Raw genomic sequence first — 20,208 nt, forward strand, 5'->3', positions numbered from 1 at the left:
TTCTTCAGCCATCTCCAGGCAAGGCTCAGGTAGATCCCAAAGACAAGGTGTGAATTGCTCCATTAGTGGCCATGACCCCAACATGCTCCTTAGCTGTTCTCCTACAGACTTCTCCTAAAAGTTCATATTTAACTCCACAAAAATATGCCTACAATAGTAATTAAACCTGAGGATTTGTATCCTCAAGTATCAATCTCTTCACTCTCGTGAGCAGTGACAGAGCTTGAGGAAAGGGCATGAAGCTTGGGGAGGACTGGATTAGATATCAGGAAAGGTTCTTCACCAGAGGGGGTTGGGCACTGGAACAGGCTCCCCAGGAAAGTGGTCACAGCACCAAGCCTGTATGAGTTCAAGAATTGTTTGGACAATGCTCTCAGGCACAGGGTGTGACTCTTGAGGTGTCCTGTGTGGGACCAGGAGTTGGACTCGATGATCCCGATGGGTCCCTTCCAACTCAGCATATCTTGTGATTCTGTGATTCTATGATTTTAAATGCTGTTGTTTTTTTCAACCCCTGCAGTCAGGAGAAAGCCATGGTTTATATTTCACTGTGGATGGACATTTTTTGAGAGATTAAGTGCATTTAAGTGCAAACTAATGGTAGAAATGCATCCAGAGAATGTTTCACTTCATCCAGAAAAAGGTGTTTTCAATTCTTAGAATGAGATGCCTGATGGAGAATCTTCTCTCTTCTCCTTTGTGTCTTTGGAAGGACAACTGACACCTCACTCGGCCTCAACTGCTTGGGCTATGGTGTTGCAGGCAGCTGACCAGACCTTCAGAAGTTGGGTACTGCTTTTCTCCCTAATTCCTCATACTTTCCCCCAAAGCTAAAATAAAGCTGGTCCCACTCTTCTTCCATTTTTGGGATTCAAAGATAAGCACATTGTGCCTCTTGGAATTAGTTTGAGGTGAAGCTCCCATTCCTGTTGAATTTTTCCTGTTAGCTTCCAGAAAGCCAGCAATGTAGACTTCTGTAGGAAGCTGGCAGTGTGCACTGGGAAATCAATCTGACATTGATTTACCTTCCCAAAAAGCACTCATTTTCTATTCCTTTTTGTTTGGTGGGTATTACCTTCGGGTTATTTCAAGAGAGCTATGAAAATCCCATTATATGATCCTGCCAGCCCCCACACGAGCCAACGTCCCCGAGCACTGAAGTGACTTGCAGCTCTGATCCCAACCCTCTAAAGCAGGAGCATGTTTATGTGCTGCCCAACTCAGACTGTTAATCTGGCTCAGCAACACAACTTTCAAAGCCTGGCAATACCAAGATTTTGATTCCTTGTGGATGTTTGGTGATTAACTGCTTGTGTCCCCAAGTGTGTTGTTGAACAAGGACTGCACATTTGATTCCAGGACAGTTATAAAGAGACTGAGCTGGGTTTGGCTGAGGTAGAGTTAACTTTCTTCACAGTAGCTGTTATGGAGCTGTGTTTTAGATTTATGCTGGAAACATAACACAGGGATGTTTTTGTTATTGCTGAGCAGGGCTTACACAGAGCCAAGGCCTTTTCTGCTCCTCACCCCATCCCACCAGCAAGGAGACTGAGGGTGCACAAGGAGCTGGGAGAGGGCACAGCCAGGACAGCTGACCCCTGACCAAAAGGATGTCCACACCATAGGGCATCATGCTCAGCATATAGAGATGGGGAAAGAAAGAAGGGAAGAGAGATATTGGGAATGATGGTGTTTGTCTTCCCAAGTCACCATTATGTGTGATGGAGCTCTGCTTTCCTGGAGGTGGTTGAACACCTGCCTGCCTGTGGGAAGATGTAAATTAATTCCTTGTTTTGCTTTGCTTGTGTGTGAGGCTTTTGCTTTACCTACTAAACCGTCTTTATCTCAACCCACAAGATTTTTGCTACTTTTACCCTTCTGATCCTCTCCCTCATCCTGCTGGTAGGGGTGTGAACAAGTGGCAGTGTGAGACTTAGTTGCTGGCTGGAGTTAAACAACAATGGTAGCAACGTGCTGCATTTTGTGGGAAGAGCATGATTTGGGGGCACAAAAAGACTTCCCACTGGGCATGCAGCACTGCCCAATTATGAGATGGATTTATTCAGATTTCTGCCTCTGTTTGTCTATCCCTTACACTTACCACTTAAATACACCCACTTCCAGAAAGTAATGCATCAACAGATTGAAAGCTCACAGCATCCTACGTAACAATTCTTGTCAAAAAGTACCAAATATCACATTAAGTCAAACCTGCTGCAAGAATAACGCTACTGTTACGTGCAGAAAAATTTTGGCTAACATGTATTCTCCATTTTTGGGAGCAGCGTCATGAGATCTATATTGATGACAACTGCCAGACTTCAGCGTGGAGTGATTGAGATTTCTTATCTTCAGCATCTGTTCCCCTTTCTTCCTAAGCAGTACTTTCATTCAAAGTAAGACATGGAGATCTGAGATATTTTATTAAGTAGCTTGATTTTTGCATTATATAGGAGGAATATAGAAAGAAAATGTTCAGAAGTTGAACACCTTAGAGGAAAGTAAAATTCTCAAATCACAAGCCCAGAATAAAACTTGATCAATGGTTTGCAAGATTTCTTTATCAGATGCTCTGTCACAAGGTACAGAAGAGATAGTACAAGTGACCTTTCAGCAAGAACCTCCTGCTTACTGGACCTGCTGAAAAACATCATCATAAGACAAGACTTTTTAACCCATCCTTAGCACAGGCCTGCTTATGAGGATGTATTTAAACCATCTTTCGTCTTGGACTGGTCATTTACTCTGCTTGAGTGCTCATTCCAGTGAATTTAAAGCAATCTCATCTAAAATGTGTGAACATTAATGAGTTTAGACATTACAAACACTGGGGAGGTTTGGGACCAGGCTGAGCAGATGCCCTGGAAGTAGCATAGGTGCTGCTAGAGCAGTGGGGTTGTAGCTGCAAGAAATGGGCATGAGCCTCCTGAGCTTACCGGAGAGATCCTTGGCAAACTGGTTTTCTGTGAGGCACCCTGATGGCATCACTTTGATGAGCTTAGAGATAGTAGCTTTCAGCTGAACCTGTCCTGGGTTCCCAGCACTAATCTCCGTGTTTGTGAGTGGGAGATGAGGGTAAAGGCACCTGTGCTGGCTGGAAGTCTAATTATGTTCCATCCTAGAGTGATTTGCAGGAGAGTTCAAACTACAAAACTCATAATTCTTTGTGACAATACCATCTGCCATGGGTGAACCATATAATCAGGGAGAGTTCACTTAGGACCCAGTCCTTTCTATAGCTAAAATTAAAATATTCTGTTTTATTCATATAGCAGTTCTTTTATTTACTTCATGGCAATACATATGGCTTCTAAAAGAATTAAATGTGTAGAGAGATTTTAGTTTTTGAGATGATACTGAGGAACTTTCTAAATTATGTTCAGATTGATTAGCTGACACTCATTTAGGAGGAGATCAAATAGATGGTAACTTAAATGTAAATATATGCTTGATGAAATGGTCAAAATTATAAAGGTTTTTAGATTCCTCTGGTCTTAGGATGTCAATGACTGTCCATACAAGAGGAATGATTTTCTTAAGTCTTGAAGGGACTGAAAATGTATGTAGTTGTTGCAAAGAGGTTCCTTGCAATTATTGTTTTCATGGGAAACAATTTGCTAAATATTATATTTAAAATGGCCTGATATTCTTTCTCTCTTCTGCTAGCAGCATGAGCTATTCAGCTTCCTGCTGAATACATATGTGACATGGATTTTGCCTATCTCATTTTAAATCGTGTCAGAACCATATAACTCAGAGACACCAGAAAAGAGCCTGCACTTTAACACTTGTGTAGTCATTGGCAGGACTACTCAAACCTATTCAGGTATATTTAAAAATCCAGAATGTAGAATATATAATTTGGTCTTAGAATGATAAACTTGGGCCTTTTTTTTTTGCATGATAAACTTAGTCCAAGTACTTACAGTGTTGTTATAGACTCTAAAGCTTTTATGGTTAATTTGCAGATCTCTTAGGATTTGCTTTTCATAGCTAAATGCAGACTTCCTATGAGGAGAAGAGACCGTGTCCAATCACATCATCCAGATCAGCTGATGATCCAATTTCTCATCTCAGTAATGGGAATGCCACTTCTCTGAAGTCCTTAATAGCCTTGAGATGAAAAACTGGCTTAACAGAGCTGCCTGTGGTTTGTTCATTTGCCTGAACAGTGCTACATTGTGCCTGACCCTCAGGATGCCTTGAAGTTAACAGAGAGTATCAATGAAGTAATGATAATTGAAATAGTGGTTTAAATTCACTAATTATTCCCAGTACTAGATAGCTATTTTGCTGAATATATGTAAACCAGAATGCAAACAGACAGTGCCAATTATTTTTTTCCTTCCTACTATAGCTGTCTTGATGCTGATGTAACTCTGTAGAATGATGATTCTGAACAAGCAGAATGAACAGTCTGAACTTACAAGCAGTGAACTTAGAGCTCTGGTATGGATATTGTGTCATCCTGTAGGGTCTCAGCCGGAAGATACTCTTCATGTTCCTTCTATGCCTGCAGAAATATTGAATTCAAATCAAACAAGTCCTCAAATGGGACCAGAGCCTGTTTCTGCATGTTCACTGTACAGCACCCTCACAGGGAACTGGGGAGCTGCAGGCAGGGGATCCACCAGGGACACATGTCTGGCCCCAGCTGGGAGCTCCTGTAGGGTGTTTGGTATATGCTAAGTATACTTTTTTCAGACAGATAAATCTAATGGCAAAAATACCCTCCTGACTCCATTATTTCTAAGAAGGGAAGCTGCGCTTCCAGATCCCTCAATGGGACCCCAGAGTGCAGTGATTTCAGGACACCAAAGAGCTTGGACACTAATTTCAATCTGCAATCTTTCCGGTAGAAGAGCTTCTTGGGTTTGGGAACAATGGTGCCCGTTTGCTTAGATCACCAGATTTACACCCTCCCCTCTCCCTGTCTCAGGGCTCCATCTGTTTCCCTGATTTCCTGCTTGCGTGCTCTTCTAGGCTGGGCCTTAGCCCTGCCCCAGCCATCCCACTGGGGAGAGCTCCTTCAGATGTGTTTCCTCCAGCTCAGCCTCGCTTTGCAGTAGAAGAGGTTTTGGGCTGTTTCCTGACAGCTTCCCATCCTTCTGGATCTTGAGGCATTTTTACAAGTAGGGTGGACTGGCAGTCTGGTAACAAAAATATGAATCCGTTGTTTCTCAGCTGGAAAGGGATAAAGCAAAATTCTACTGGAAAGAAAAAAATCTGCATCTCCAAATAGATGCTAAGTGATGACAACAAAGAAACATACATTATTTATTTGTGAGCTCTACAAGTGAAGTATATGCTGTACAAAATACAAGTATTGAGTCAGCCCCATCTTGTCCCATCCCAGAGAACTTGCCTCTACTACTGCTCTGCACATATGGCTGCTTAGCAGGGCCTCCAGTAGCAACAAAATCATCAGTGAGGTCTCCCCTTTGTCAAATATAAAACACCAGCACTCTGTACTCAAAAATCCAGTGTGCGTGCCAGCTTAGCAAGCACCCAGGTTTTTGTTGCTAGTTCTTAATATTTTTTTTTAATTGTGGTGCTGGCTGTGAGAATGTAGCCTGTCATATGTCAAGGGAACTGCACCCTTTTATAAGTTATGCATGTTCTAGCAATCACTAGTTGGCATATGCATTTGTCCCATTCAAATAAATAAAAGTAACTACACTCCAAAAACATCAAAGGGAGTTAAAGTACAAACCAATGTGGATTTCTCTCTTTCAGTATTCATCCTTCTCTTTTAAAATTTTATTTTAGGGCACAAAGTGAAAAAATTTACTGTTGGTTAGCTGGTTGGTAACAGCTGGTGATACTTTATTTCAGTTGTCCTATCATTATTAACCTAGCAGATAGTCACCATAATAGCATTCATCAATAAATTCATTAAATGTTTTCATCTTATATGCTTCAACTGGAATTTCATTGTAATTTAGCACAAATGAAATGTTCATTTGAGACAAAGTACTGTTAATACCCGAGTTAAACAAAACAATTCTCTTTATGCCTAAGCTCTGGGATATTATTTGCACTGTTGCTTTAAAGTTGCATGTCCTGAACTAAATATTCCAAAATGCTGAAGAACTTCAAAGGGTTCATAATACTCAAGTAATCCAACAAGTATTAACAGTCTCTCCTCCCTAAAAAGAGAATAATTACATAACTAATTAATTTGCCATAGTAAGTAATCCGCTGACATTTACAGTTAGCACCCCTATTGGAGATTGAAGTAAATATTAAGTTGCACGTAAAACTATAAATAGTATGAATTCTGATGCCAGGCAGTTTCAAAATACTATGGAAAATACACGAGCACTGGCTACATGAAATAAACTTGAAGGTCTCAGCAACATGACCACAGAAGAGCACAGCTATCTGCAAGTGTAACCACAGAGCAGACCTGCCCAGAGCCCTCTAGCCATGCTGGCAGGGAGCACTGGTCAGGATGTCCTATGAGTGACTAAAGTGGAGGGTCTAAAGTTTGGTTTTGAAAGCTTTAGCTTGTCTTAGCTGGAGGGAGTCTCAGCATGAAGTCTCCATTTAAAGGCTGAACCACACTTGTGTGTGTGATGGGGTCTCCCCCTCGACTGCCATGGATGGCACGGACAGCCCCTTGCAGGATGGTGGCAGAGTAGCTGTGGTGTGAGACCTTCTGGGCAGGGGTTTCATGCAGTTTTGGTTGCTGTCACAGCTGCTGCTCTCAGCTGGCCTGAGGCTGCTGGCCAAAGCTGCCCATTGTGCCCCCTTCCCTCCATAGAGGTTACGGAACCCTTTGGTTCCATGGCTTGGATGGGCTTGTTCTGTTACTGTGCAGTGAGTGCTGGAAGCAGGAGCCTCTTGGCTCAGCTTCAGGGCAGGTGGCAGGGCACACAAAGTGATTTAAAGTGCCAAGGATGGAAGCTGCAAGCAGAGAGTGGGATATGCTGTGCCAACTCCAGCGCTTTGAGGTGCTGGAGCAGTATTGCACCTTGACTACCAATTACTGCAGGTCTGGCACACGCCACGTAGAAGTTCGCAGCTCTCTCCTTGCAGTGAAGTGCAGGTCCCTTTGCAAATGCTGTCTCAAATTTGTTAGCAGAAGGGCTTCAGTTTCTATGTCAAGGATGAGCACCCCAAAGTTTACCACAGCATATGGGCTCCTCAGTGCAAGAAAGATAAGGAGCAATTGGAGAGGATCCAGCAGAGACCAAAGGGGGCTGGAGCATGTCTTTTATGAGAAGAGGCTGCAGGAGCTGGGTCTGCTCAGTCTGCAGAAGAGAAGACTGAGAGGGGATCTCATCAATATAAATACCTCAAAGGCAAGTGTCAACAGGATGCTGCCAGAGTGTTGTCAGTGGTGCCCAGTGACAGGACGAGTGTAGTAAACTGAAACACAAGAAGTTCCATCTCAACGTGAGGATGAACTTCTTTACATTGGGGGTGGCAGAGCACTGGAACAGGCTGCCCAGGGATGTTGTGGAGCCTCCCTCTCTGGAGACATTCAAAACCCACCTGGATGAGTTCCTGTGTCACCTGCTCCAGGTGACCCTGCCTTGGCAGGGGGCTTGGCCTAGATCTCCAGAGGTCCCTTCCAACCCTAAAATTCTGTGATATGCCCAGAGCCTTGGATTCTGCAAAGCTTTACTTGAATTTCACCAAATGTTAAGAAGCAGATATATTGAGGATTTATCTTACAAAGGTGCTAAAAAAACATTTAATAAAAGATAGATTAATTTTGTTTCATTGTTTCATCTTAATTGAGAAGTTGAAGATTGTCCTGCATATGTCCCTTCCTCCTGAAAAGACAGTGTTCCTGATTCTGGATGAATGTTTATTTACTCACTTGTTGCAATAACTCTATAACTAAGCAGATGTTAATTACATCATTAATGCAATTAAATTATTGTAATAAATGATCACCTATCTTTTTATTAGATTCCAAGTAATTATTTATGTGCTTGTGATATTCTGTTCACATGGTGTAAGAGCTTAAATTTCCTATTCTTCCTGGTAAAAACAGTAAATTCGTCAGTGGGAGAAGGTAAATCACCTAATGTGCTGGTCTGCCTGAACTTTTCCAGTGGGTAGTATTGATTTTGAAGTCATACAATACTGACAAGAATCATGTTTGTGAAGCCAAAGAGAAAAAACATGCAGCATCTCTCTGTCCTTAAGCAAACAGTACATTACAGTAAATATCAGAGATTTACTGGTGAGCCAGAAGGAGAAGAAGGAAAGGCTAAGGTTAAGACTACCATTTGCAAATTTTAAATCATTAATTTGAAATCAGGATGACAATTTGGACCTCTGAAGTCTCCTGGGTAGAATGGTGTGAATGTTCAACATCGAACCCTTCTGCTGCCTCTGTTTGGAGCTGTGACAGTGCAGCACATTTTGCACCCATATCCTGACTGAAATTTCCTTATCAGTGTTAAAAAGGAAAATCCATGTGGAGTGGAAACTATTACATATTCATTAATAAAATGTTACAATTCGGATTGCTGATTCACCTTTGTCTTAAAGACCAAAGGGCCAAATTGTGTGAATCTCCGAAGAATATGGAGATTCTTAGAAGAATAAAGAAAGCTCAGGTGAGACAGACAGACCTTAGCACGTCAGGAGGAAACAGGCAGCTCATGTTTCTGGCCTGGCTTTTCTACTTGCATCATTTATCCAAAGTTGCCAGTCAAGATTCTTTCAAGATCAAGTAATTTTTCTTGTAAGAAAGCAAATCAGCTTGTAAGAGCTCCTCTCCAGCTATACAGTAACTTTGTTTATTGCCATTGAATTTTCTACAGTTTATAAAAGGTATGGGTTAATCACCATGACCACTGAATTAGTATATTAACTATCTACCTTATGTGACTTGAGTAATGCAACAAAGGTAGGTTAAAATGGTCTCTCTGCTGTAGATGTGCCACAAGCAGCACCTGTGGCTTCCAGGAACAAAGTGTCTCATTTAAGACACACAGATCACTAAGGATTCAAAGGTTGTTCTGAAGCAATGTGTGACAGACTGCTCTATCAGATCTGCTCCTATGCTTGAGTTCGATTACCTCTGCTATGGGAAGTATTAAAGTTAGTTGGAGTGGCATTTAAAAAGAAAAACAAAACACAAAAAGGAAAAATTAAGGGTGGCAGAGAGCAGGGCTTACTCTATTCCTAGTTAAAGCAGGTCTATAAACAACAGTGGTAGCTCAGTTCTGCAAAATTTGTTCATCTTTTTCATCAATTCTGGAAATAACAGTTATTTTCACATTTTCTTACCTTGACTTTTCCCAGATTTTCCCACTGTCTCCATAGCATGCATTCCAGATCCATTTCAGGTCTCCACTGCTGTTACTATTTGGGAAAATATCCTATATGCAATCCTACTCTAGTTAAATATGTTAATAAAATTAATATACTGCAAATATATCTGTAACTACCCTCTTGGAATATTTGGTGTGCTCTGAAACAGGCTCCTGTTTAGTCCCCTGATACAATGGGAAGGTCTAGAAGAATAGGAAATAAAACACTGCCTGCAAACTCATGTCATGCCAGCTATTTCATGCCAAATGTTGTTCTCAAGCACCTGGCAAGCACAATTCATTCATTTTCCAAATGTCAGTGGCCAGCCAGCTCCTCAGGACGTTCCCTCCCAACACAGGGACACTCGATAGGCACAGTCGGGCAGTTTTGGCTGCCAGCCTTATTCCCGAGTCACGTGCGCGAACTGTAAGGACGGAAGCACCTCTTGTTTCTGTTTCTGTCTTGCAAGTGGCAACTTTTTCTGCTCTCCTCCCAATTTATTTTACTCTGCCATCAGTATTTTTGCAGTATTTTTGCAGTATTTCAACAGGGCTTTGACAAAGGCATATCTGGAATACTGAAAATACCCCCTAGGTGCCCAGATGCAACAGCTGGTTCCTGCTGTGACATTCAAACCATTAATGGCACGCTGCAAGCACCGAGCTCTGGGGGGCTGTGGGAGCCAGGCACGTGTGCAGGTGTCCTGTAGGCACCATCATTCACCACTGCCCTCTCCAGGATACAGGGAGTGCTCCAGACCCAGTGCTAGTGGGGCAAGTGGAGGTGTCAGGAGGCCTCCGGCTGAGCCCAGGGCGCTCCACCACCTCCAGCTTTCCAGCCGTAGGTCACATCACCAGTTCTCTGCCCTAAAGCTCGCAGCTACAGCTGGCTGGCAGCTGGAATTCTGTCCGAAGAGTGAACTGAAAGAAGCCTTGTGCCCACACAGAGGGTGTCCTCAGTAGGGTGTTTGTGTGCAGCCCGTCTCGCCGGCCTTTGAGACACAGGCTTGGCCCCTGTGTACATAATACCTCTGTACACAAATGGGCTTTGAGGTTCTCTGACTCATAAATGTAACCAAAAAGCACTTTTCATTTCCATCCAAAATAAATTCAAATTATGCTTCTTCTTATGCCTGAAAATACATTTTCTTCAGTGTTTTCAATTTCTCTCATTTAGTGTGAAGAATGTGAGATGTGTGAACACAGGGTTTTGAAATGTCAGCCAATTAGCTACTAGTCATAAGGTGAATTGAAAATATTTTGCTTTCTGCTTTTTTTCTTCACAAGATGACATCTCACCTATCTGAACACTTAGCAGTCCCTATTTCTGGCAGCCAAAGCCAGTGATTGACATTTTTTATGTCAATCACTAAAGACCACTGAATTTATGCAACCAAAAAACCTACCCTAATGCTTAAAATAATTAAAAAAAAAAGAAGTTTTTAGAAGTGGCCAGAAGCACTAATGATAGACTTTACAGCTGGCTATGTGCTCCATGCATCACATATTTTTATCTATCTGGCAGCAATGGACTATAGAAGTGCTCAGTCTCCTGGGTAGAGGATGAAGTTCACATGTCCACACTGAGTCTCTGAAATGTCTCTGCTACCTTCAGGCTGCTTGACAGAGAGAAATGACCAATTACTGGCAGAAAACAGCGAAACAGCTGTTTCTTGTGGCATGAGAAGGATGGACACCAGAAAACAAGTGCATGCACATGTGTGTGTGTGCAAAAACCCCAATGAACTCCAACCCCCTACCACCTGACACCACCTCCCAGGAAAGAAGTGGGCCTTGGATGAAGCCCTAAATCCTCAGAGGTGTGCAAGTGCTCACACAGCCTTTTAAGGACCTGGCATAAACTAATTAGCACTCAGGTATATCAGAGGAGATTGAGTGAAGTCTGGCTTACTGGAAGGGGTCTGTGGCTAAAAGTTGTCCTTGATCCTGCATTTGTTCACTTATAGGGAAAAGCCCATCTCTCCCCTCAGCGTGGCCAGGAAGGAGACAGGTCAAAAGCTGTGTGGCCAGGAGGGAACACTGGTGCTTTGGAGAACTGTTGTTTGTTTGGAAGGAGGGCTTCGTTACTGATCGTGCCTTTCACTGGTTATGTTCTCACCCTGTTCCTGGTGACACTTGCACTATGGAACAGCACTCTGGATGCAATTAAACCCCAATGCAACAGATAGCTTTGTCAAGGAGGAAGGGATGGCAGCACCTGATTACCAGCACATATGGCCATTGGTGTCAATGGAGCATTATCGTTTACTCTCTGGCTGAGTCATCTCCCCTTGAGGAAGTTGCATGAAAATAACATTTAACAAGGGTGATAAAGACTGTTGAGATAAGAGAGTGAAGAATCTGTGAGCAGTATTTCTGTAGCAAGCAGATGACTGAATGTATTTCCAAATGTTACGTAATTTCTTGTGTGACTCACAACACCACAGTCTATAGAGCATATGCAACATTTGGTACAGCAGCAAATCACTGTAAATACCAACAACATTTCTGTGCTCTGAGGAGATGCTCAGGGACATAAACCTGCAAATCTGCTTTAGGGTTCTTTTCAAATGGGGAGCTAATACGATTAAGCAATGGTTAAATTTTTTGTTTGGTTGGTTTATCACATCTTTAGGAACAATAGGAAACTCCCATCGTATGAAGTATTTTTCTTGGAGAAATTTTACACAAGTAGTTAATAAAATGTATTGGTACCATGTCTGCATAACTGACTCTTTTCAGTGGAACTCAAGCCAGCCTGCTGTAACAGCAAGCTGTTGTTTTCTGCAGGTTTTGGACACAGATGTTTCCCTGAACATTTAATTATTAAAAGGAGGCCTCCCGATAACTTCAATTATTCCCATGATTTAAAAATTGTATCAAAGTCTACTAAGTATCTTCAACTGAGAAAATGATGGACACCTGCGGTGCTGCTGAACACCTGGTGCTTCCTTGGTCTTGCTTTGTCTCCTAAGCCATCTTAGCTGTGCTTCAGTGTGCTGTTCTTGCAGGACTGCCTAGGGCTTCCCAGCCCACTTCCTGCCTGTACTCCTTCCTGCATTGCGACCCTGCATTTGTGGGTTTTGCCCATTTATTCCCTTCGCTCTTGTGTGCCCTTTTTCAACCCCCTGACACTCTTCTTCACTCTCTATGGCTCATGTTTTCTTGTTCCTCTCATCTGCCTTATCCAAACATCCTCCTGCACTACACCCTCATTTAAGTTTCTTTTACAAGTAAAGAAGAACTCATTCTCTTGTCTCCCAGATCTTTCCCATCCCACCTAATTTTCACATTCCATAATAATTATCATAGAATCACAGAAAATAGGCCATTAAGGGACATTCAGCAATCTTGCTTGTTCAGAGTAAACATATTAAATCCTCTCATTCCTGTGGTAATCTAATTCAAAGATATTATTCTTACAATTAGAGAATTTTTCTTTATGCCCAACCTGGATCTCAATTTTCATGCAATTTAAGTCCATCTGTTTTTTTCTTAATCCCCGTGGGCTTGGAACGCAGCTTTCTAGAGCAGCTGTTTGAGTACTGAGGATGGTTACTTCTCAGTCTTCTACCCCATTCATATTCCTATCTAACAAATGCCACTTTCTTCTGTACAATATTGTCTATTTCCTTAATATTTTTTCCCTATAAACAATCTCTTCCCCTCCCTTTTAACACATATAGGTTCCTTACGGCTTCTGCTTTCCCCTTCCTCCCTTTTCCCCATGCTTTCCTCTTTCTTCTGTTTTAGATTCCAACATGTCTGTACCTCCTTGTTCCTAAAGATTCATTTCCAATCCTTCTGACAATGCCTGTTCTGCTGAGTATCTCTGGTGCATGTGGAGGCCTGTTGCAGCCTATGCCAGGAATGTGTTGTCTTGGTATGGCAGGAATGCATGGAAGCCATCCACTGTGATGTAAATGTCTTTCAATTACCTTCTCTTTGCAGAATGTCTTTTTTAGTCCTAGCCCCTGTGAAACGCTGCTGGTGCTCTTCTGTTTTCACTGTTTCCATGGTAGCCGATCCCATCCCTTAGTGACTTTCTCATCAGTGGCCTAAACAAAATCTAGAACTGAGCTGTCGTAATGAAATGGAAGGCAGTTTACAGTATTTTTGAAGACTTGGTGGTATTACATGATTACTTTGCAGCTAAAATTGAGTAAGTAATTAAGCACCATTACCTTGAATGATGATAGTTTCTGAGGTATTCTGTGGAACATGTCCCGAATATAGTAAAATTGCAATGTTAAATAAAGTTAATGACACTGTTCCAGAAGTACAGAATGTAACAGTTTAATTAACCCAGAGTTACAGCAGCCTGGTTTTAAGTAACTCCCTCTCCCCCCAGCCTCTTCCTTAACAGCACTCCTGGTTCAAGTATTTCACTTGTATGCCTTTGGAATCAGATCCAGATTTGGATTCTGACTGAAATCCCGAAATCAGAGCCCGTAGCTCCAATGACTGATTCAAAACCCAAATCTAAATGCTTCCAACCTTTGGCATATTTATAGGCCAGATCTAACATTTACATACACCAGTTTTCAGTGTAGTATCTGATTTCCCCCCTCCCCTCCCACGTCTGAATAATAACCATTGGGTGTTCAGAAGTTAGAAAATTTTTACATTTAGATCATTAAGTATAGATGAAGAAATGTAAATATAGGCAGCCATTCTCAAAACTCTTGGTCAAGATCTGTCTTTTGTGGTCTAATACAGTCTCTGTCAAGCTGCTATTCAGTGAACCAGTCTGTAAAGTTGAGAAAGACACGTCTCTCTCTCAAATTCAGGTACTGTCATGGATTAACATACCTAATGTTGTGAAAGACAACACCTGAAATTCTACTCTTTGACTATATTCTGTATTTTCTTCCAGGCTGGAAAAAACAGCATAAAAAAAGAGCAGAGTTCAAACTCCATGGCTTAAAGCCTATGATTAACCTCTCGATCATTTATTGCTCTTTACTTAACTAGTATTGAAGGCACTCATGAACATAAAATCTAGTCCTTGTCTCAATGTATGTGCCCCAGCTTCCACAGAGCTGCCTGATAAATCAGTACAAGACATGGAGGAAGACATACGAAAGCTCAGGCAGGACAGCAGCCCCAAACTTCCAACACAGGATGTATTTTATTCAGTCCAACAATCGGCATGTATCTGTATCAGGTCGAGAAATTATCATACTGCACTGTCCCAATAAATCACAACCCTCAACAAGACTCCTTGCTCTTCTGATTTGAGAATCAGCTTCAGCTGCACGGCCAGTCTTTTTCACAGTCTTAATGTGGGCATTTGTAGAGCAGTTCCTAACCCAGCTGATACCAGATTTTGTTCTCAGTAATGTCACCACTACCTTGGTTTCTATGAATTCCAAAGAACCATCAGAAATCTCTGTGTATGGCATCACTTTCAGTATTTTTCTTTTCAGTTCCCACACACTGTATTTAAATCACTGTCCTGACACTGGAGACAATGACAGTAGATTTGAAATTATAATACAGTTGCATAAACCAGCATCGACAGTGCAAAGAGAATGGACCCAATGAAAACTGTGATATGACACGTGCAATTTGCTGTGGGGCAAACTGCAGCAGAGATGGGCTCCACAGCCACACAGAGCTAAATACACTGAACAAGCGCCCCACAGAAAACACAACTTCCTGGAGTGAGTGGCTGAAGTCTCAGGGAAATGCCCAGATTCAGGGCAAAACTGATTATGTTGAATTTGTCAAAACTGGGAGGTGGGTGGGCAGTGAAGGACAGAAGATAATTAGAAAACCAGTGATGGCACAGCAGAAGTACCACCAAACCCATTTTCACTGGTGGTAAGGGAAATCCTGTTTTTTTCATTAATGAGAAGAATTCAAAACCTACTTGAAGAAATGACATAAAATATACTGCCAGTTTGCACCTAAAATCTCCTAGATAACCAGTCCTAATGGATTGTGAAAAGCATTAGCAGAAGCAAGCACATACTGACATGATGAAATTTAGATTACTGGGTTAAAAAAAGCTGTCTGTTCCCTGTTCTCCCCCCCACCCCCTCTTTGTAGCAAATAAAAGGAAGAAACATGAGAGATTGTTATCAAATTCTGTTACCAGCTTTATTTTTGTTATTGGTTTTAGGGGGGGTGAAGGATTTGTTCTGCTGTTAGTCATGGTCACAACATAAACTTTTCAGATAGATGAAGTGGCTTTTTTCCTTCTAGCTTATAGCCATTGACATTTTTTCTGAAAGATGTTGAGTATGGAAATTATATTTATCTCCTAAAATAGTAGGAGGTGTAACGTCTCTTAGTTTGTAGTTTCTGTGTCCAGTAGAAAAAAAGCAGAGACAGATACTGTAGATGGCTCAGCTACAGCACATTGGCATGCACAGCTTCTTGCTCAGATTTAGCCTAATTTCTATTTTCTGCTGTTTCTGTGAATATTAAATGAGAGAATGAGAAGACTACTTCATTTGAAACTTATTTAATCTCCCTTCTCTTAATTTGCTTTGTTTACTGAATTACATTTCCATATGAGAATGGCCTGTAGAACCGTCTCCCCTGACTAAATGGTTCAAATGAGCTATGAGTAAAACCATTTAGATACAATTCCCAACCATGTTTTATTAATTACAACTAAGGATGTTAGTGAGGCTCAGTATGTGCTGAGTTCTCCAGGCTTTTATCCTTGCATCTATGTTATTGTCAGAATCTTTTCATACTGTGTATTTTAACAGAGCACTTAATAAATATGTAATCACAGAATGTCATTAAAAGTTATGTAAATAACTATTTCAAGGTTTTTAATTTAACTCTCATAAAGAGGTTCTTCTTTTAAAGTCAGCACTAGGCTGTATTAATGATTTTTTTAACATATGTCTGTATCTGAAGGGCAAGCTGTAGCCATATGTCACAGAATTTCTACTTTCAAAGTGAACCCCTCCTTTTGGGAAGCAAATGCCAACAAATCCTCACTCTTCATGTTCCTTATTGCTTTTCTGATGGAAAAGCCAACTAAGATATATACTTAGATATATATATACTAGGTAAAGCAAGGCCTTAAAAGCTATGACAGATGATTCTTTTTTTCTTCAGCCGATGGCACCTCACCCTTGTTCACTTGCTGTCTTTCTGTGTACACTGTACATACAGTTTAACCGGATAAATGGAGCTGTCCAAGAAACCAAGCCTCACATGAGTGTGGTGAGAGAGCTCACTGTTTACCTGTGGGCAAACACACAGCTGTGCCAGGAGAAACTACTTTGCCTGAGAAGCTTTCCTTGCTGGAACTGGGGTAAAATTTTTCGTGCTGGAGCAAATCTCGAAGCATTAAGTTGCACTGTGTGTGTGCATGGGGTTCTGTTCCTTTAGGCACAGGAGAGGCACGGCCACGTAACACCATTTCTAATATAAACCACTGGTAAAAACATCTTGGATGGGAAATGACTTGAAAATTATGGGAACTTTTTTCTTCTATTTCCATGCAAATCTTCTGCTTGCTGCTCATCAGATTTTTACATGCCTGAGTACATTATCACATTCATATGCCTTAAGAAATACTTCATGCACACTTTACACTCCTTACTGAACGTATAGACTGTGGATCACAAATGTCAGAGAAGACTTATCTCACTAAAGTTGACTTTAAAATTTTCTGGCATTAAAGTTTTTTCTGTTTATTTTTCTTGAAAATGCATTTTTCTCTCCTTAAAGAGTCAAAGATTTTCTTTAGGAAGAAGGTATTGTGCAGAAAATAAAAATTCCTGAAGTTAAGCTTCATGCTGGTAGAATTATTTTAAAGAACAAGACAGTAATGACTGCTTCCTAAAAATATATTTCCATTAAATAGGAACTACTAATAAAAATTGCTCTACTTTTCAACTAAACATTAGGATTTCAGTACAGCTGGCTACAAGTATGAACTGGAATCATGGAAAACAGTATTTTCAGCTGATTGAGTAGTTAAGCAAATGTAATGGCTTTAAGACAGTTGTAATGGCAAATTTTCTCTGCGTAAATACTGGCTCACAAATGTAATGTTAGTTTTGAACCTATGAAGACCCTGAGGAGCAGTGAAGCCTAAAAAAATTAATTCCCTTACAAGAAGAGCTGTTAAGTGACCACTCACTCACCAATTAAAACAAAATTGATCAGACCATCTTGCAGTGGGAATACAATTTGAGATATTAAATTGATAAAGTTACAAAATCCTGTATTGGAAGATAAAAGAAGACACAAAAGGAAGCTTGAATTTTTTTTTAAATTATTTATTTTTGTTTCCCAGAATCACTTTTGTTGAAAACAGTAACTCACAATTATTTCAAAGGGACTAGAATTTCACCCATTTTCCTGCTTCACACCTTTTTATTTGATTAGTTGTTAGAAAAGTTGCTTCCAGAGAGTGAACAAAGTAATTCATAAACAGGAAAAAGTAGTCTGAAACTCTATTAATAACCAACTTATTTTTATTAGAGCAAATACAGTTGTGAAAACTGTACATTGTACATTTTGGGTCAAGAATTATAAATAGAGAAACTCATAGATAAAGAGTTCATTCTTTGACAGCAAGAAACTTTAAATAGACAAAATGACATTTTTAAGTACATTGGCAGGCTTCATTGTGCTGTCCAAAATGTAGTGTACAGTATAACAACCAATTATAAATAGCCTTTCATGTAAAATACAGCTGTGCACATTTTAGAAAAATACCAACAATTTGTTTGAGCTTTGTTTTTAAAAAAGCTTATAAATCATACATATTTATAAATGGTACTAACATGCTTACTTAAATTTATAAACATTTTTCATAAGCTTTGTTACCCATTATTTCCAGAGCATAAAGTATTTTAAATAAACATTTAATAGGAATTAAATATGTCAGTTACAAAATTACCTCTCCATGTACGGAGACAGGGGGTGACTGAACGGTGGGATGGAACATTTCATCCATTAATTCAAGGCTTACACAGTAACTTTTAAAATTTTGTTCTTAATTAAAAATCACTTTCCTAAATTTAAAACACAATTTAAACTTTGTAGTTTTTTTTTTTTAAATAAATATACAAGTTTTATTTTCATTTGCTCTCTTTCTGCTTTCTTCTTTATCCACACTGGTCAATACACAGGATTCTCAACATATTTCTGTAAAAAACACCACGGTGTTACTTGCCCTGCTCGGAGCTGCTTCGCTGCACAGTATTTAGTCCATACCTACGGTGCTTTACTATGCTGCATCAAAAAATAGCTAATATATTTTGTAAGAATGTTGCCCATTAAACCATGCAAAAACTTAGAAAGTTTACAAACAGGTTCAAAAACTATACTGTACGAAAAGTTTTCTAACAGAGATAAAATAAACCGTAATACAAGCCCTTTGCTTTTCGCAGCTTTAAATTAAAATGTTTGCTTGCCAAATGATCACACCACATACCTTCAATAAATAAGCATGCATTTGATTAATATAGGGTACAATAATTACAGTATAATGGCACAAAAAAAGAAACGTGATCACATCGTTTGAACGAAGGGCTATGAAACTACTTAAGACAAACTTTCCAAATGAAAAATTTTGAGGCTTTTTTAATGCTGAGGTAAAATTATAAATGGACTTTAAAGACACTGAAGGCATCAAGTTGATAAACAATCACTTAACATTTTAAAATGCTCTACCTGAATGTATTCAACAGAAATCTAGCATTTTAAAATTATGATTTATGAGCATTAGCTAGCTTAACTGTCCTTGGCATTAATGTGCACCCAGACAAGACTTTATTTTAACTGCTGTCAAAATACCTCAGTGTTGAAACATACTAATTCAAATCACCAATCACCACAGCACCAGAATTAAGAAAAAAATAAAAAAAAGTCAACATGCAAACCCTGTATCTCACCTTTCTTGGCTTATTTTGATATTCTATCTCCTGTTTAGAATGTGCGTATACCAATGTAAGATTCTTATTTTTTTATTATGAAAAATTTTCCTTGGTATTGGCGTAAGTATTTGAGCATTTTAAGGAAGACACCAGTACCTTTAAGTTTTGCAGTAATGGTGTATCATTTACTGAACCTTAATGCAAAATGACTCTTCAGGTTTAAGAAAATGAATTTAAGAATTTTATCCTTGGACTAGGAAAATATATTTGATTTTCTGCTTCTGCTGCTAGGCAGAACTGGTAGCTTTCTCCAGCTTGGACTAAACACTACTTATGGCTATACATCAAATTTCATAAACAACAAATGAACAGAATCATGCACAGGCAAATGAAATTCGATCTCCCAGAACACTGCAGGAGATGTTAAAAGCAGCAGGTAATGGAATAAGACTGGTGACTGATGTTGCTAACTATTTCTTCTAATGAGATAGGAGTGAACGCTGGAATCACTTCCACAGCAACAGAATCCTCTGACCACATTCCTCTGGCAGTCGTTTTCCCATCTCCCCACTAAAAACATCAGACGGTAAAATAGTAAGGCAGCTGTTAACTTCCATCAACAAAAAGTGCAGCTCCGTACATTTCCAGTTTAGTCACACTCTGCTGGAACAGATGGAGAAGCCAACGCACTTCACTGGCAGGGCTGCTTCAGCAGATTATTTTGTTTGTTTTCCAACATGGCTGCTTGCTTCAGCTTTCAGAGGACCCCAAAGCCACGAGCCACCAGCAGAGAAACTGATCTGGGCCCCTGGCTGAATTTTCCAAGTTTCATCTCTCTTGCGTCCCATCCTAATTCCAAGCCTCCTTCCCTGTGTCTGAGTATGACAGGTGCCATTTAAAAGGCTGATGACACAACTGCAGAGAACTGTGGGCTAACACCACTAGTTGTCATGACTTCACTGAAGGGTCAAAACAGTTACAATATTAAATAACTATGTTGAATCACATTCAGGCATAGCTAAAGTGGGGAACATTAAAAGTATGTGAAGAAATTAAATCTTTATCATTTA

General features: G+C 40.2%; 1 protein-coding gene across 4 annotated transcripts in view; it reads right to left on the reverse strand.

The window, feature by feature from the left end:
* Positions 1-17,713: 17,713 nt before the first annotated feature.
* The window catches only part of JPH1 (junctophilin 1), an 85,812-nt gene continuing 83,317 nt past the window's right edge, over positions 17,714-20,208 (reverse strand). The window contains exon 6 of one of the 4 annotated variants that reach the window (XM_048329234.1): positions 17,714-18,407. The gene's annotated coding sequence lies outside the window, so the exon portion shown is untranslated. Of the gene's footprint in view, positions 20,157-20,208 lie in introns of all 4 variants that reach the window. The other 3 variants (XM_048329236.1, XM_048329232.1, XM_048329233.1) reach the window with 3 other exon arrangements.

Source organism: Corvus hawaiiensis, chromosome 26 (genome assembly GCF_020740725.1).
Source record: "Corvus hawaiiensis isolate bCorHaw1 chromosome 26, bCorHaw1.pri.cur, whole genome shotgun sequence".
NCBI classification, from domain to species: Eukaryota; Metazoa; Chordata; class Aves; order Passeriformes; family Corvidae; genus Corvus; species Corvus hawaiiensis.